Source organism: Elephantulus edwardii, unplaced genomic scaffold (assembly GCF_000299155.1).
Source record: "Elephantulus edwardii isolate Elephantulus edwardi_28Jun2011 unplaced genomic scaffold, EleEdw1.0 scaffold00019, whole genome shotgun sequence".
NCBI lineage: Eukaryota > Metazoa > Chordata > Mammalia > Macroscelidea > Macroscelididae > Elephantulus > Elephantulus edwardii.
In genome coordinates, this window is record NW_006399769.1 from 24,297,862 (window position 1) to 24,314,488 (window position 16,627).

Here is a 16,627-nt window from a genome sequence, read left to right on the forward strand (position 1 = left end):
AGAGAGAATAGTGCAACAAGGAATGAATGGAAACCCAAAATCTCTGTAAATGTTTATGAAAATTAATAAAATATAGAAAAAAAAGAAAGAAATAGAAGTCAGAGGAGGAAATTAAGAAAGCAATACAATTTACAATAGCCAACCACAAATTGAGATACTTGGTAATGAACCCAACTAGAGATACAAAGGATCTATACAGAGAAAACTACAGAGCATTTCTGCAAGGCACAATAAAAGACCTACAGTAATGGGAAACTGTACCCTATTCATAGATCGAAAGACGCAATATTATGAAAAGAACAATCCTACCAAAAGCAATCTACGTGTTCAATGCAATCCCAATCCAGATACCAAATTCATTTTTGAAGGAGATTGAATGGGAAATTATCAAATTTATTTGGAGAGGTAAGATACCCTGAATAAGAAAAACACCTCTGAGAAACAAAAATGAGGTTGGAGGCATAGCACTCCCTAACCTCAAAACCTATTACACAGTAGTAGTAACCAAAGCAGCATGGTACTGGTACAATGACAATCACATAGACCAATAAAACAGAATTTAGAACTTAGAATTAGACTCAGCTATCTATAGTCAACTGATATTTGACAAGGACACCAAAGCTATCAAATAAGGAAATTATAACCTCTTCAACAAATGGTGTTGGTAAAACTGAACTTCCACCTACAGAAAGCTGAAACAGGATCCACATCTCATACCATACACAAAAATCAACTCAAGGTGGATCAGAGACCTGGAAGTAAAGCCCCAAACTGGAATTTTAGAAACACTAAGCTATAGTATAAAAAGATGGCCAAATACAAACAGAAATTCACATTCTGAAGAGGATAAAATTAATGCATGGGACTTTCTAAAGATTAAATCTAAAAAAAACCCAAAGAAATAAAAAGATTAAATTCATGTGTGCATTAACAACTTTTTCTCAACACAGTAAAAAGAAAACCTACAGACTGGGAAAAAACATTTGGTAATATCATCTCAAACAAGAATCTATAACAAAATTTTACAGAATACTCTTGGGCTTCCACAAGAAAAAGACTGATAATCCAATTACAAAATTGGCATAAGACATGAAAAGAATTTCAGAGGAAGATATTGGAATGGCAAACAGACACATGAAGAAATGCTCCAAGTAGCTGGCACTAAGAGAGATGCAACCATAATGAGGTACCATCTCATTCCAGGAACAGTGGAAAAGTTTAACAGAACAGCAAGTAATAAATGTTGAAAAGGATGTGGCGAGAAAGGAACTCTTGTACATTGTTGGTGTGATCGTAAAATGGTACAACCACTCTGGAAGGCAGTTTGGCACATCCTCAAAAAGCTGAACATAGAAATTCCATATGACCCAGTTATTCTACTACTTGGAATATACCCTCAGAAAATAATTACTGAGGCACAAACTGAGATTTGTATACCAATGTTCATAGCAGCATTATTCAACACAGAAACATCCCAAATGTCCAAACATAAATGAATGGATTGAGAAATTACGGTGCATCCACACTATGAAATACTTTGTAGCACACAGGAGCAATGATTTTTCAAATTATTACCTAACTTAGGAGGGAGTGGAAAGTATTGTGCTGAGTGAACTAACTCATTCTCACAGGGATAAATATGTATAAAACCATTATTGTAGAATGAGTATAAAGATCCAAGAGGGGTGGAAGAGGGTGGAAGCAGAGGGATGAGGATGTGCAGAGGGAGGGGAATTAATCATGGGTTTGTAAAGTTTGGTGAGTGGAGGATAAGGGGAATTGAAAGAGTCTGTTCTAGAAAACAAGGCATTTGAATTTTGTAAATAAACTAATATAAAAGAAAATTTTTAAAAAGACAGAGGAGTAAGAAGGTCAAAGATGGATATCAGAAGAAACTTTGAATATTGCATTAGAACTCTGAGAAGCCAAAGCTAAGGAAAGAAATCAAGATGTTAAGGAGTTGAACAGAAGATTTTAACAGACAGTGTGGGAAGACAAGTATTACAAAGAAATTTTCAAGGAGCTGGACTTAAAAATCAAAAGAGACGTATTCTCAGCTTTTTTTAAGCTTAAGGAACTGAAGAACAAATTCAAGCAAATTTAAGCTGTAATACTTAAGGGTGCTTTGGGAAGCATATTAAATGATCCAAGAAGTATTAAAAGAAGATGGAAAGAGTATACTGTGTCATTGTAGCAAAAGAAATTGGTGGACACAGAAGAATTCCATGTAACAATGTATGCCTAAGAGTCTGTGGTGATTCAGGAAGATGTTAAAGTAGCTCTGAGAGAACTGACAAAAAAAAAGCTCCAGAATTTGACAGCATGCCACTTGACATATTTCAACAAAGAGATGCTGCCCTGGATGTACTTACCATGTTGTGCCAAGAAATCTGGAGGACAACCATCTGGCCAACTGATTGGAAGAGATCTCTATTTGTTCTCATTCCAAAGAAAGGTGATCCAACAGAGTGCAAAAATTACTAGATAATATCATTGATATCACACGCAAGCAATACCCTGCTGAAGATTATAAAAAAAGTGAATGGAACAGCACATCAACAGAAAACTGCTTGAAGTGCAGTCTTGATTTAGAAGACTTTGTGGTACTAGGGATATTATAGCTAACGTCAGATGGACCTTGGCTGAGAGTAGAAAGTACCAGAGGAATGTTTATCTATGTTTCATTGACTATGCAAGGGCATTTGACTTTGTAGATCACAACAAACTATAGCTGACTATGAGAAGAATAGGAATCCCAGAAGACTTGATTGTGTTTAGGCAAAACATATACTTGGACCAGAAGACAATCATCTGAACAGAGCAAGGAAACATGACATGGTTCAAAATTGGGAAGGATGTGCACCTAGGATGTGTCCTATCTCCATACGTAGAACAGATTATCCGGGAGGATGGTTTCTATGAGGAGAAATGTGGCATCAGAATTGGTGGTAGACTCATTAACAATCTGCATTATGCAGATGACACAACCCTACTACTGAAACTGAAGAAGACCTGAAGCTCTTGATGCAGACGGTCAAGGACTGCAGCCTTCCACATGGATTGAAGGTCAACATCAAGGAAAAAAAGATTCTCTTCACTGAACCGTTTAGCAGCATGATGATGGATGGTAAAGAGATTGAGATTATTGACAGCTTCAGGTTTGCGTGGCTCTACAATCAACACTCTTGGTACCCGCAGCCAGGAAATTAAAAATGAATTGCATTGGGAAAGTCTGCTGTCAGAGACCTCTCCAAAGTGCTGAAGAGCAACAATGTCAGTCTGGAGACTAAAATGTGTCTGATACAGGTCATGGTCTTTGCAATTGCTTGCTTTGCATTGGAAAGCTAGACAATGACTAGGGATGATAAAAGGAGAATTGATGCCTTTTAGCAGTGGTGCTAGAGAAGAGTATTGAATATACCATGGACTGCTAGGAGAACAAACAAGTTTGTCCTGAAGAGGGTAAAGACAGCCTGCTCCTTGGAGGCAAGTATTCTGAATATTCATCTGACGTACTTTGGGCAAGTTGCAAGGCAGAATCAGTCCTTGGAGATGGGTGTCATGCTTGGGAGGGTGGAGGGACAGTATAGGAGAGGAAGACCCTGGATGAGGTGGATTGATTCACTGACTGGGCTAATTGGGGTAGGTGTATCAGAAACAGTGAGATTTGGCACAGTTTAGGGCAGGATTTAGGGCTATTGTACCTAGGGTTGCTATGGGTTGCAGACAACTTGATGGCACATAACAACAAGCCTTTGGTGAACATCCCTAAATTGATGAAAAAACTTGAATCCAGATATAAGAATTGTGAACTCATTTACTAATTGCTGTCAAATGGGATTCCACTCATTATTGACTGTGTAGCATATTTATAGAGGTTACAAGTAATACATGAGGATAATGTCCGTATTTCTCCTGTGAAGAGGCTGGTAGATTTGAAATACCAGAGAGGTGCCTCCTTTGGGTTAGCTGCACTGAACTATATCACTAGAACTCAAGAAGTGTGTGTGTGTGTCTGTGTGTGTGTGTGTGTGTCTGTGTGTGTGTGTGTGTGTGTGTGTGTGTGTGTGTGAAATTGACAGGAATCTAGGTATAGTATAATAATCTATATAGAGTATATTATTATAATCTAGATATATTATGATCCTTTTTAAAGGAGAGAATAATAGCATAAAAATTGTATACTTGGTCGCTATGAGTTACAGACAACTCAATGGCATATAACAGCAACACTTTCAGTACTAGCGTATGGAAGATTGCACATTGACCTTTAGCGTCTCCACGCCGCTGGCAGGAAACAAAACAAAGCTCATAATAGATTAGGTGTATGTAAGGATCTGATTGTGATCCCCAAAATATGTGACCAAATTTTCAATTCTATACTGTGAATATTAAGTTTGGAAATAGAGATTTTCTTTTATAATGTTATTGAAATTGTATTAATATAAGATTAGTTTTAAATTTAATCACTTATGACTTACAAACGGACCAAAATACACAGAGAAATCTCTGAAGTATACGGATACTGCGGAATTCCAGTGAACTTCTGAAGCTCCTGAAAAAGAAGGCCCTTTGCCTGGAGCCACACTAGATGTGGACTTCCTATCTCCTAAGCTATGAAAAAATGATCCGTTCTTTAAAACTACCCATTTTTTTCCAGTATTTTTTAGATGGGAGCAGTAGGTAAATAATACAAATGCTGTACTCCAGTCCAAAACCAATCTTTACCTGAGAAGGTTTCCCTGCCCAAACATGATTCAATCAGATTTCTGCCTGAGCTTGCTTTAGTATCCATAGATGATATCCCTATTTCTGTTAGGGTCCTCTGCTTAAATCATTCTCCAAGCTCCTGATTCAAATTTGAAACTTAGTGCCTCTGAATAAAAGTCATTGTGTATGGATTATGCTTAAAATTTTCCTAGCAGTTCATTCTACCATGCCTCACCGAGCCTCCCTTAGCCATTCTCCACACTGTAAGTTTGATGCTGCCTTAGGCAGCCTTTCCAAGTTAAATATTCCACTACTCCCCTATGTTTTAGAAGCCAGTGATTAATAGAACTTTCTCTCCACCTGGCTCTTGTTTGAGAACGCCATTTTCCCTGGAGTTCTATTATGTAAAATACTATTGCTTTTCCAAAACTAAACTTATCCCTGCCTTGGGAAATGGTCAAAAACTTCTTTGCTCCCCAGTGCTTTTCCAGCCCATAACTCTCCTGCTTTCTCCTCTACTCTGCTGTAAAAGTCGCAGTTCTCTAATCTTTGAACATCTGGCTACATTACCCATCTCTCCCACCTGATCTCTTGTAGTTTCTGACCTCCTGGTCACTCCTCCCCAAATTAATTTAGGACCTCAGCCTAGTTCACATTTTCTTAAAACCTCAAAATAATTAAAAGCTAAGTAGTCATTTCTGTTAAAACCTTTTGTTCTATGCATGCAATATTGTTAAAGGGCTTTCAAAGGACATGGAATTATTTTTAATTTTAGGCTCTCTTCAGTGGAAATTTATCCCATTTTAATTTTGTTTCACATATTGCACTGATAATTTCAAGAAGAGTAAACATGTAGGTGATTTTTCATTAATGGCTCAAGAAGTGAAAAATTAATGAAAGATCAAAAAGGAAAGCAATAATAAGAAAGTGCTCATGTATTTCATTGGGTCACTATGAGTCATCTACAACTTGATGACATTTAACAACAACAACGACAACGAGAGAGTTCTGTTGGCATAGCGAATAGAACGTTATACTACCAAGCTAAAGGTGGGTGATTTTAATCTGTGGCCTCAGGCCTGTTTTTAATTGTTTTTGGTCAAACATTCTTCTACGTTATATAGCACTTGTCTGTCCACTTGCTGCACAGAGGTACCTCGGGGTTGCTGTGATGCCAAACACTGTGACACTGATGTGTCAAATGCAATAATGGCTACCAATGGCAGACAGTGTTTGGTGGGGCTCCCCGATTAAAATAAGGTTGGAAACAGGAGTGGCATCCACTTCTGAAATAGCTTGCCTTCAGAAATTTATAAACTTGGAAAAATGATGAGAGTTATACAAGTGTTCAGCTCTTTCATTCATAGAGTCGCTATGAGTCATCTATGACTTGACTCCACGTAACAACAACAAGAAAGAAAAAAGTCGAAAGGAAAAAAAGGAGGGATTTTTAGGTTCGGGTAAATTTTGACTATTGATTCTTTAATATTTAGTTTGGCATGATCATTGACTGATAGTCTCCTTAACAGTTGTCATTACACAAAAAGGAGAAAAACAATATTAATAAATCCTGATTACCAACTTGAGAACTAGATTTTATCCTCAGTTTATAACTGAAGAAAACACAACAGGTAGAATGACCTACTTTTGATTCCAACTAAAAATGGTGACATCAGTACTTAAATTGAATTCTATCTGACTTAAAAGTCTATATTACTCTTACTAAAGAAAAGCATTACTTAATTCCCAAGAAGTAAAGCAAGCAACTAGAGGCTTTGAAAAGTCACATAGCATTCTTGAAATTCTGAATTACAATTAATTATTTGATAAAATTAAGCATTTCCTAAGAAATATAAAACAATTCACTTTCATATGATTATCAGAAAAGATAATAGACTTAATTTCTGGAAATAATAACGTATTAATCTAGAGAATAAATGTTTTCTAATCTAAAACATATAAAGGTTTCGTTTAAACTAAGCTATTTGCTGGATTGTGTAGCATATTGCCCCAGAGGTGAGGATTTTTGTTTTCTTGATATGGACGTGTCACCTATATTGAAGGCTGCAGTACTTTATTCTTTGCAGCAAATACATCAAGTTCTCCTCAGTTTTAAAAAGCTTGTGCCATATGCATGATACAAATTGTTGGTAAATCTTCCTCCACATTCTTCTTCTTAAAATCCAACTTCTTCAATAATTTTCTCATCATTCAAATTGAATATATTTGGAGAAAGGATATGCCCAGATGCATACCTTTCCCAATTTTAAGACACAGGGTGATCCCTTGTCCTGTTTGTACAACACCTTTTTAGTCTACGTATAAGTTTTATATAAGCCTAATTCCTTGTTTTAGAATTCCTACTATTCTCAAACCTAACCATAATTTGTTATGATCCACATAGGCAAATATCTTTTCATAGTCAATAAAACACAAAAAGATGATTTTCTGGTATTTTTTTTCTTTATCTAAGATCCATCTTTAGCTATGTCTTCATCAATCCCTGGTACTATGACGTCTCATAAACTCAGTCTGAATTTCTGGCAGTACTCTGTCTATATACTGTTCTCGACATTTTTGGATGAGCTATAGCAATATTTTGCTTGTTGTTGTTAGGTGCCACTGAGTGGTAGACAACTCATAGTGACCCTATGAATGAAAGGCCTGGCCTAAGCACTGTTGATAGAATTTCTGGAGGCAAGCCATTTCAGAAGTGGATGCCACTCCTGCTTCCAAGCTTGTTTTAATCAGGAAGCTCCAGCAAACATTGTCCATGATGGGCATGATGGGTAACCATTATCATACTTGACAGATCAGTGTCACAATGTTCAGCATCACAGCAATCACTAGTTACCTCTGTACAGCAATGCACAGACCAGTGCTATACCACCTAGAAGAATGTTTAACTTAAAAAGAATTTGAACCAGACCTGAGGGCCGCTGATTAAAATCCCACACATATCATATTAAAGATACTCATTTTCTTTGGGAGTATGTCTCTTAGGAATGGGAACAAATACAGATTTCTTCTAGACAATTGGCCATCTAACTATCTTCCAAATTCCATATCTAGTATCCCATAGATTCCTGGGACCTTATAATTTCCCCTCATTAACATTATTGACTCTTGATCATACGGTGGTGGTGGTTGTTGCGTGCTGTCAAGTCAAAAATAACCCATAACTGACATTCCATTGGATTTTCAGAAGCAATACATCTTATAGGAGGAGACTGCCCATCCTTCTACTGTGGAGCAGCTGGTGGATTCAAATCATAAGCCTTTGGGCTTGCAGTGTAGCTTCTTACCACTAGTTCACCAGAGCTTCCTGATTATATAATAATTTCTCAAATATGTCAGTATTGACCAATAAATTTTTTGTACAATGTTTCCATGTATTTCTTGGATCCACAATCAGTATCCTTGGTACAAGAAATCAGGAGATCTGGAGATATATGTTGCTGTTTTGCACTGTAACATTGGAAGTGACCCGTAGCTGACCCATGGTTGGTTTTCAAAAGCAGTTAAACACACAGGAGGAGATTGTCCATCTTTCTCCCAAGGAGCTGCTGGTGTCCTCCAACTGCATGCTTTCATGATTATAATGTAGCTTCTTGTCACTAGCCATAATTTTGGGAAAATTAGAACTCATATTTGACTCAATGGCACTTAAAAAAAACCACAAAAACCCTGCTTGATTTTCTTTTTTTTCGGGAAATGTAAGAAGAGTAATAACTGTAGTTATGGTCATATCTGACCTTCACCAAATCCATAAAGGGGAACTGTCCCCATCAACAACATCAACATATAAAAGCAATTCCCCATGTGTTCAGATATGTCCCCCATGTGCCTGTACCTCTTCTACTTATCCAAACATTAATTTCACTGCTTTACTAGCCCAAAATCATATGTACTCGCTCACAGACAACACACTTTAAAGAAGTTAAAAGACTCTCATTCAAGTTAGGTGGCCGAGTGACAAGAAATAATACTGTAATCCCTAAGGCATGCAGTTCGAATCTACCAACTGCTCCATGGGAGAAGGATGGGCAATCTCCTCCCATGGGATTAGCTGCCTCTGAAAAGCAGCCAGTGGGTCAGCTTTGGGTCATTTCTGACTTGAAGGTACACAACAACAACAGCATAATGTAGTCAGGACAGCTTGTGTGTTGACCTTGGGTCTCGTGGCTTTAGGCCAGAGTTACAAAGCTCTCAATTCTGCCAATTATGGCTCTTCTTCCCTCCCTTATCCCTCAAATCCTCCAGCAAATGTAGACAAAAGGCTTTTAGCTCCAGCTTTATGCCTTAGCAGTCCCAAGTTCTTCTCTGTCTCATGTCAGGTCTCCATTTCTCCGCGATGAATACTATGCCTTCTGCTCCTTAGTCTGACTGACATAAGAGTTTCTGTCCCTGGAGGATGTGCTACATTCTCTTGGTTCTTCTTTGCTGATGGGAAAGGTCTTCCAATTCTGCTGCTGGATCTGCTAAATTTAAAAAGGCAAGTCTAGCCAATCCCCTTGTACATAGGTTAACACACTTTATTTGCATACATGACCAAGTCAAGCAAAGGCTTGGAAAGCCATTTTGAACAAAAATTCAACACCATAGAAACTAATTAACCATAAAATCAGCCAATTGAGTGGTATATAGTTGTTGTTGTTGTTGTTGTTATGTGCCTTCAGATGCCTGTGACTCGTAGTGACCCTGTGAACAATAGCTCTAAACCCTTCTCTATCCTGAACCAGTCTCATTGTCTCCAACACACCTACTCTTATTACCTCAGTTAGTTCCAGTTGTTAATTGGTATACATTTTCTTGCTGCTGTTGTTATGTGTCATAGAGTTGTCTGCAAATCATTGTGACCCTATATGTACAGTAGTTCTGAACCCTATCCTGTCCTAATCTGTCTCACTGACTGTGGCTTACCTACTTCCAATACTCAAGTTACTATGTCAGTACATCTTGTCTGGGTATTCCTCTCCTGCACTGTCCCTCCACACTTTCAAGTATGGTGTCCTTCACCAAATATTGGTCCCTTCTGTCCATGTACTCAAAGTATATCAGATGGATCTCCAGAATCCTTGCTTTCAAGAAGAAATTCAGTTTCACCCTCTCCAAGATATACATGTTTTATTCTCTTGGTGGTCCATGGTATGTTCAATACTTTTCTCCAGCACCACAGCACAAAAACATAATTTCTTCTTCTGTCATCCTTACTCATTGTACAGCTCTCTGATGCATAGCAAGTAATTGTAAAGACAATTATTACGGACATAGGGCATACTTTAGTCCCTAGACTAATGTAATTTCTTCTTAGCATTTTGGAGAGGTCTCAAACAGCAGACTTCCACAATGAAATTCATCTTTTGATTTGATTTGATTCATCTTTTTGATTGTTAGTCACAATTTGTAGTAATTCACACAGTCAAATGCCTTTTCCTAATCAATGAAACACAGGTAAACATTCCTCTGGTACTCTTTACTTTCTGCCACGATCCTTCTGACATTGGTGCTAATGTTTCTATTGCCACCACCTTTTCTAAATCCAGCTGTATTTCTGGTAGTTCTCTGTTGGTATAATGTTCCAGCTGGTTTGGGATAATCTTCAGCAGAATTTTGCTTGTATGTGATATTAGTGATATTGTTGGATAGTTTCCATACTCTGACAAGTTACCATTTTTAAAAAATGTGAATAAATATGAATCTCTTCCAGTCAATTGGCCATGTAGGCATCCTCCAGATTTCTTGACACAACCTGGTGAGTATATCCAGGGCAACATCTCCTTTTTGAAATATGTCAATTGGTATGCTGTCAATTCCTGGGGCCTTGTGTTTTGCCAGTTCTCTCAGAGTAGTTTAAATTTCCTCCTTTATCACCATTGGCTCTTGGTCATATGTTGTTTCATTAAGTTCTTCTGTGTCAGCCATTTATTTTTTTTTTTGGTACAGTGACTCTGTGTATTTCTTCCAGCTTCTTTTAATGCTTGCTAGTCTGTTCAATATTCTGCCCATTTTGTTGCTGTTGTTGTTGTTTTTGTTATGTGTCGTCAAGGTGCCTGTGGCTCATACCAATCCTATGTACAACAGTTCTGAACCTTGCTCTGTCTTATGCCAACTTTTTTATCTCTGACACACCTACCCCCATTACCTTAGTCATTGAGTTAATCCATATCATCAAGGGTCTTCCTCTCTTGCATTGTCCCTTTACCCTTCCAATCATGATGCCCTTTTCCAAGGACTGGTCCCTCCTTGCACCATGCCCAAATTATGTCAGACAGAACTTCAGAATCCTTGTCTCCATGGAGCAGCCTAGTTTCACCCTCTCCAGGATAAACTTGTTTGTTCTTCTGGCAGTCCATAGTAATTCAACACTTTTCTCAGACACTGCAGCTTAATGGCATCAATTCTCCTATCATACCTATCATCCCTAGTCATTGTCAAGCTTTCTGATGCATAGTGTGTAATTATAAATACCATGCCTGGATCAGGTGCACCTTAATCTCCAGACTGACATTGTTGCTCTTCAGTACTTTGGAGATGTTCCTGACAACAGACTTTACCAATGCAATTCGTCTTTTTATTTTCTGGGTGCTGGTACCAAGAGTATTGATTGTGGAACCAAAGAAACTAAAGATTTTAAAAATACTGCAGCTCAAGGCTTGCAGTTCCTTCGGCTTAAGAATTGCTGACCAAATAAGGCCCTTTTGCTTTTCCGACTCCAGCTCTTCACATATAGAATCAAGTAATTTATCCTTGCCTCATCCGTTTCTCTTCTGAATTTTCATTTTTCAGCTCTTTTCCTTTACTTAATTTTGGATTTACAAACAATAATTTAAAATAGTAGATGATGACTTGATTTTATTTCTCATTTCTGCATTTCTGTGTTTTCCTCCTTTAAATTCTGATAATGGATATTTCATATTTTCAAGATCATCATTCTTTCACTTCTATTTTGATTTAAATATTTTCTAAAGAAAAAAGTAATGTCTTTTGGGAGTCTACCAGATTTTATTAAAGTCCCTTGATGGTGTCAGTGCTGTGCAACCAGCTGTTAACCTGTAGTTGGTAGTTCAAATTCAACCAATTATATTACAGAAGAGACTCTTAATGATGTGCTTATGTAAAGAGTAGAGGCATATTATCAGTTCTATAACATGTGAAATTTGTGTTTGCTTGTATATTTATAAATATTTCATAGTTTTGTCTGCTGAAGGGGGCAAGAAGAAATGATATCTCAACAGTAATGAACAAACTTTATGTTCAGAACTTGATCTCCACCTCTACTGTTAAAACGAAACAGGTATTCACAGAGAAATGATTATTTTCAAACTTAGCTCAGGTTAAGTAAAATATAAACTTGAAACATCTCATTATGACAGTATTTACTTACATTGACAATTCTATGTTTGTAGATACAGCACATGTTGAAGCAATGTGAATGATGTTATCAGTAGATAAATCCAGATAAAAGGGACTTTTGTTATTCTGTAGTGGCTTGTATGTTGCTGTGACACTGGAAGCTATGCCACAGATATTTCAAATATCAGCAGAGTCACCCATGTAAGACAGATTTCAGTGGGACTTCCAGACTAAGACAGACTATTGAGCAAGATGGGAATTCACTTCTGAAATAATGGGCCTTTGAAAACTGTCTTAACAGCAGAGATACATTGCCTGATAGAGTGCTGGCATATGACACTCTCAGTTTAGGAGCCTCTCAAAATACCACTGAGAAAGTATTGTCTCTTCAGAGTAGGCTCTACCTTAATGACATGGATGTATTTAAATTTCAGCTAACAAAGAATCCACATTCAGTAATGTGGCATGAACAAAAAGAGGATCTTCAAAAAGATATATTGACACAGTTGTTGCAATAATGAGCAGACAATGATCATGAAGACGGAACAGGATCATATAGTGTTTCTGTTGTGCATGGAGAGACTGTATGTTGCAGCCAGCGCAACACATGTAACAACAACAGATAACATCTTCTTTATTCTTAATCATTCTTATGTATTTTTAAAAAATTATCATTTATTTCTAAATAAAATGTTATACATTTAAAAAGAGGGCGTTTGGTGGTGAAAAGCATTTTAACAAACTGCTAATCCAAAGGCTAATGTTTCAAACTACCCTAGTGACTACACAGAAGAAAGACATTGCTTTAGGGACCTTAGTGTTCTTGTAGTCATTGTTGTTTGTTGTTGAGTTGGAACCGACCCATAGTAGATCATCCAATGGGTTTTTGTGAGCAGTCAATTGCGTGGGAGGAAATTGCCCATCCTTTTCCTGAGGAGCATTTGGTGAATTCAAACTGTGTGCCTCTGAGAGTTAAGCATAGCTTCTTACCACCAGAAGGAGGAGTTATAATTAAAATAAACAAACACAAATTCTGAATAAGACTACAAATATCTGTAATATAAGAAATGTTTGTAAATCTCTTGTGAACTATTCAAATGGGAGAAAATAATGTCAAATACTGAATACTAGTTTGGGACTTCTATGAATGATTGTGAGTCATACTAATAATTAAGCTTTTACCCGTGTGTTTTTTGCTAGCCATTGTGTCAGGTACTGATTGCATGAGTCCCAAGTCTCTGAGTGAGATGGCAAGAAAGTAATCAGAAAATGTCTCCACCTAACTTATACTGGAGCACGTATTTGAAAACATTAAGATGTTCAATTTCTTAATCTAAGTGATAAAATCTGTTCTCTCAGAAGTGTCCTCTAAGCATTGTTTTTTGTTTTTTTAAATCATGCATCCTTTTATGTGATCAGTTCTGGAGAATGGACCTTGTGCACTTGAGAAGAAAGTAAATTGACTTTTAGTTGAGTTCAGTACCCTGAGTACAGTACCACAAAGTGGCTTTGGCCGTTTGTATAGTTTAGATCCTCAAATCTTGGCTAAGATTTTTATTTGTTTGTTTTTTACTTGAAGTTTCCTACAACTATTGCTGTTGTTATTATACACCATCTAAATGCCTGCAATGCATAGTGACCCTATGTACAACAGCTCTAAACTCTGCCCTATCCTGAGCCAGTCTCACTGTCTCTGAAATACTTAATCTTATTGCCCAAATTATTGTGTAAGTCCATCTCACCTGGGGTTTTCCTCTCCTGTGTTGTCTCTCCATCCTTCCAAGCATGATGTCTTTCTCTAAGGAGTGTTCCCTCATGGCCACATGCCCAAAAATGTAAGATAGAAGTTCAAAATTCTTTTTCCCAAGAGACAGGTTGGTTTCACCCTCTCCAAGACAGACCTGTTTGTTTTCTTGGTGGTCCATGTTACGTTCAATACTCTTCTCCATCACCACAACTCAAAGGCATCAATTCTTTTCCTGTCATCCTTAGTCATTGTCCAGCTCTCTGATGCATAGCAAGTAATTGTGAAGACCATGGCCTGAATCAGGAACACCTTAGTCTCCAGACTGATATCATTTTTTGCTCTTTAGTACTTTGGAACAGTCCTTAACAGCATATTTCCCGAATGTAATTCATCTTTTGATTTCCTGAGTTCTGGTGCCAAAATCTTGAAGTTGTTAACAACCTCACTTTCTTCTCCATCTATCTGCCAATTGTCCCAGAGGTGAAAAATCTTTATCTTCTTGAGCTTGAGCTTCAATTCATATGTACACCACAGTCCTTGAACTTCTGAAGCAAACAGTACAGACACTCCTCAATTTCGGCAAGCAAAGTTGACTCATTTGCATAATGTAAGTTGTTGGTGAGTCTTCCTCTAATCTTGGTGCCACATTCCTCCTCATCAAGTCCAGGCTCCTAAATGATCTATTCCCCATATAGATTGTAAAGATATAGAGACAGAGCACATCCTTGGCACATTTCTTTCCTGATTTTGAATCATGCTGTGTTTCTTTGCTCTGTTCTGAGGGCTACTTCCTGGTCTAAGTATAGGTTTCACAAGAGCATGATCAAGTGTTCTGGGATTCCCATTCTGTGGTGTTTACTATTTCTTTTTTAAAGTCTATTAAGTATTGTTTTATGTATTTTGCAGATCAATCATTTGGTAAGTGGATGTTGACCAAAGTAGTGTCTTCTTGATTTCTTGTGCCTTTAATGTGTATATAGTGCTCTTCTTAGACTTTTTTTGGTGTTTTTCAGTCTAAAATCTATTTTATCAGAGATTGGCTTACCACTTCTGCTTTGTTTATATATACCATTTGCTTGATATATTTTTCCCAGCCTTTGATTTTCAGTCTATATTTTTCCTCATTTCTAAGATGTTTCTCTTCTAGGCAGCATATTGAGGAGTTTGTTTTTTAATCTATTCTGCTACTCTTCTTCTCTTAATTGCTGCACTCAAGCCATTCACCTTAAATGTGATTATTGACAGGTAGGTTGTATCACTTCCATTTTGCTGTGTTTCTGTTTCTGGTTACTACAGGCCATCCCCTTTGCTTTGGAGTCTGTGTGAAGTACTTCCCTTAAAATTTCTTGTAGTATTGGCCTTGTTTTCACAAGGTCCTTGCTTTTCTGCAAATGACCTAATTTTGCCTTAATATTTGATGTACACCTTGTTGGGTACGGGATCTGTGGCTAGCAATCATTTTCTTCCAGTATTCTGTATACGCCATCTTAATATCTTCTTGTTTACATAATTTCTGCTGACAAATAAGACTGAACTATTCCACTGCTAGGAATATACCTCAAGGAAAACAGACTTGAGATACATACGTAGAATTGGACACCAATGTTCATAGCAGCATTATTTACAATAGCAAGAACATAGAAACATCACAGATTTCCATCAACAAATGAATGGATTGAGAAACTCTGGTACATTCACATGATGCTGTACTGTACAGCACTCAAGTGCAACTATTTTGAAAAACATTATATAACATGAGAGAGGCTAGAAAGCATTATACTAAGTTAATTAACTCAGACGCATAAGAATACATACTTTATAAGACCATTATTGTTAAAAACAGAAGGATAACCAGTAAGATATATACATGAATATCCAAAAGGAAAGGGGATGTGGCAGGGTGGCTGAGAATGGAGAGAGGGTGAAATCACGGGGTCTCAGAGTTGGTAGGTGGAGGGAGGGGAACCACAACGTACATGAATGAAACATAACGTAAACAAATTATTCTCAGCAAACCAGTTAAAAAAAAACAAAACAAACAAATAAAACACCAAACCCAAACTATGGCAAAGTTTCTCACCACTGGACCAATTGGCAGCATCAGGATGGATGGCAAAGAGATTGAGATTGTTCATGGCTTCAGTTTGCTCAGCTCCACGGTCAACACTCTTGGCACCATCAGCCAAGAAATCAAAAAATGTATTGAGATTGGAAAGTCTGCTGTTAGAGACCTCTCTAAAGTACTCAGGAGCAACGGTGTCTCTTTGGAGACTAGGTGCGCCTGATACAGGCCATGGTCTTTGCAATCGCTTGTTATGCGTCAGAGAGTTGGACAATGACTAGGGAGGATAGAAGGAGAACTGATGCCTTTGAGCTGTGGTGCTGGAGAAGAGTATTGAATGTAACATGGAATGCCAAGAAAACAAACAGATTCAACCTGGAGGGGCTTAAACCAAGCTACTCCTTGGAGGCAAGGATTCTGGGGCTTCATCTGACATACTTTGGACATGTTGCAAGGAGAGATAGGTCTTTGGAGAGGGACATCATGCTTGGAAGGATGGAGGGACAGCGCAGGAGAGGAAGACTCTCTATGAGGTGGATTGATTCGGTAACTGGGGTAATCAGGATGTGTCTGTCAGAGGCAGTGCAATTGGCACAGGATAGAGAAGGGTTTAGGGCTGTTGTACATAGGGTCGCTATGAGTCGCAAGCGACTCGAAGGCACATAACAACAACAATAAATAAAAATAATTTGTTTCAGATTTCAGATAAATCAGAACCCAATTGCTTCATAACCAAATTTTATTTCTTTACG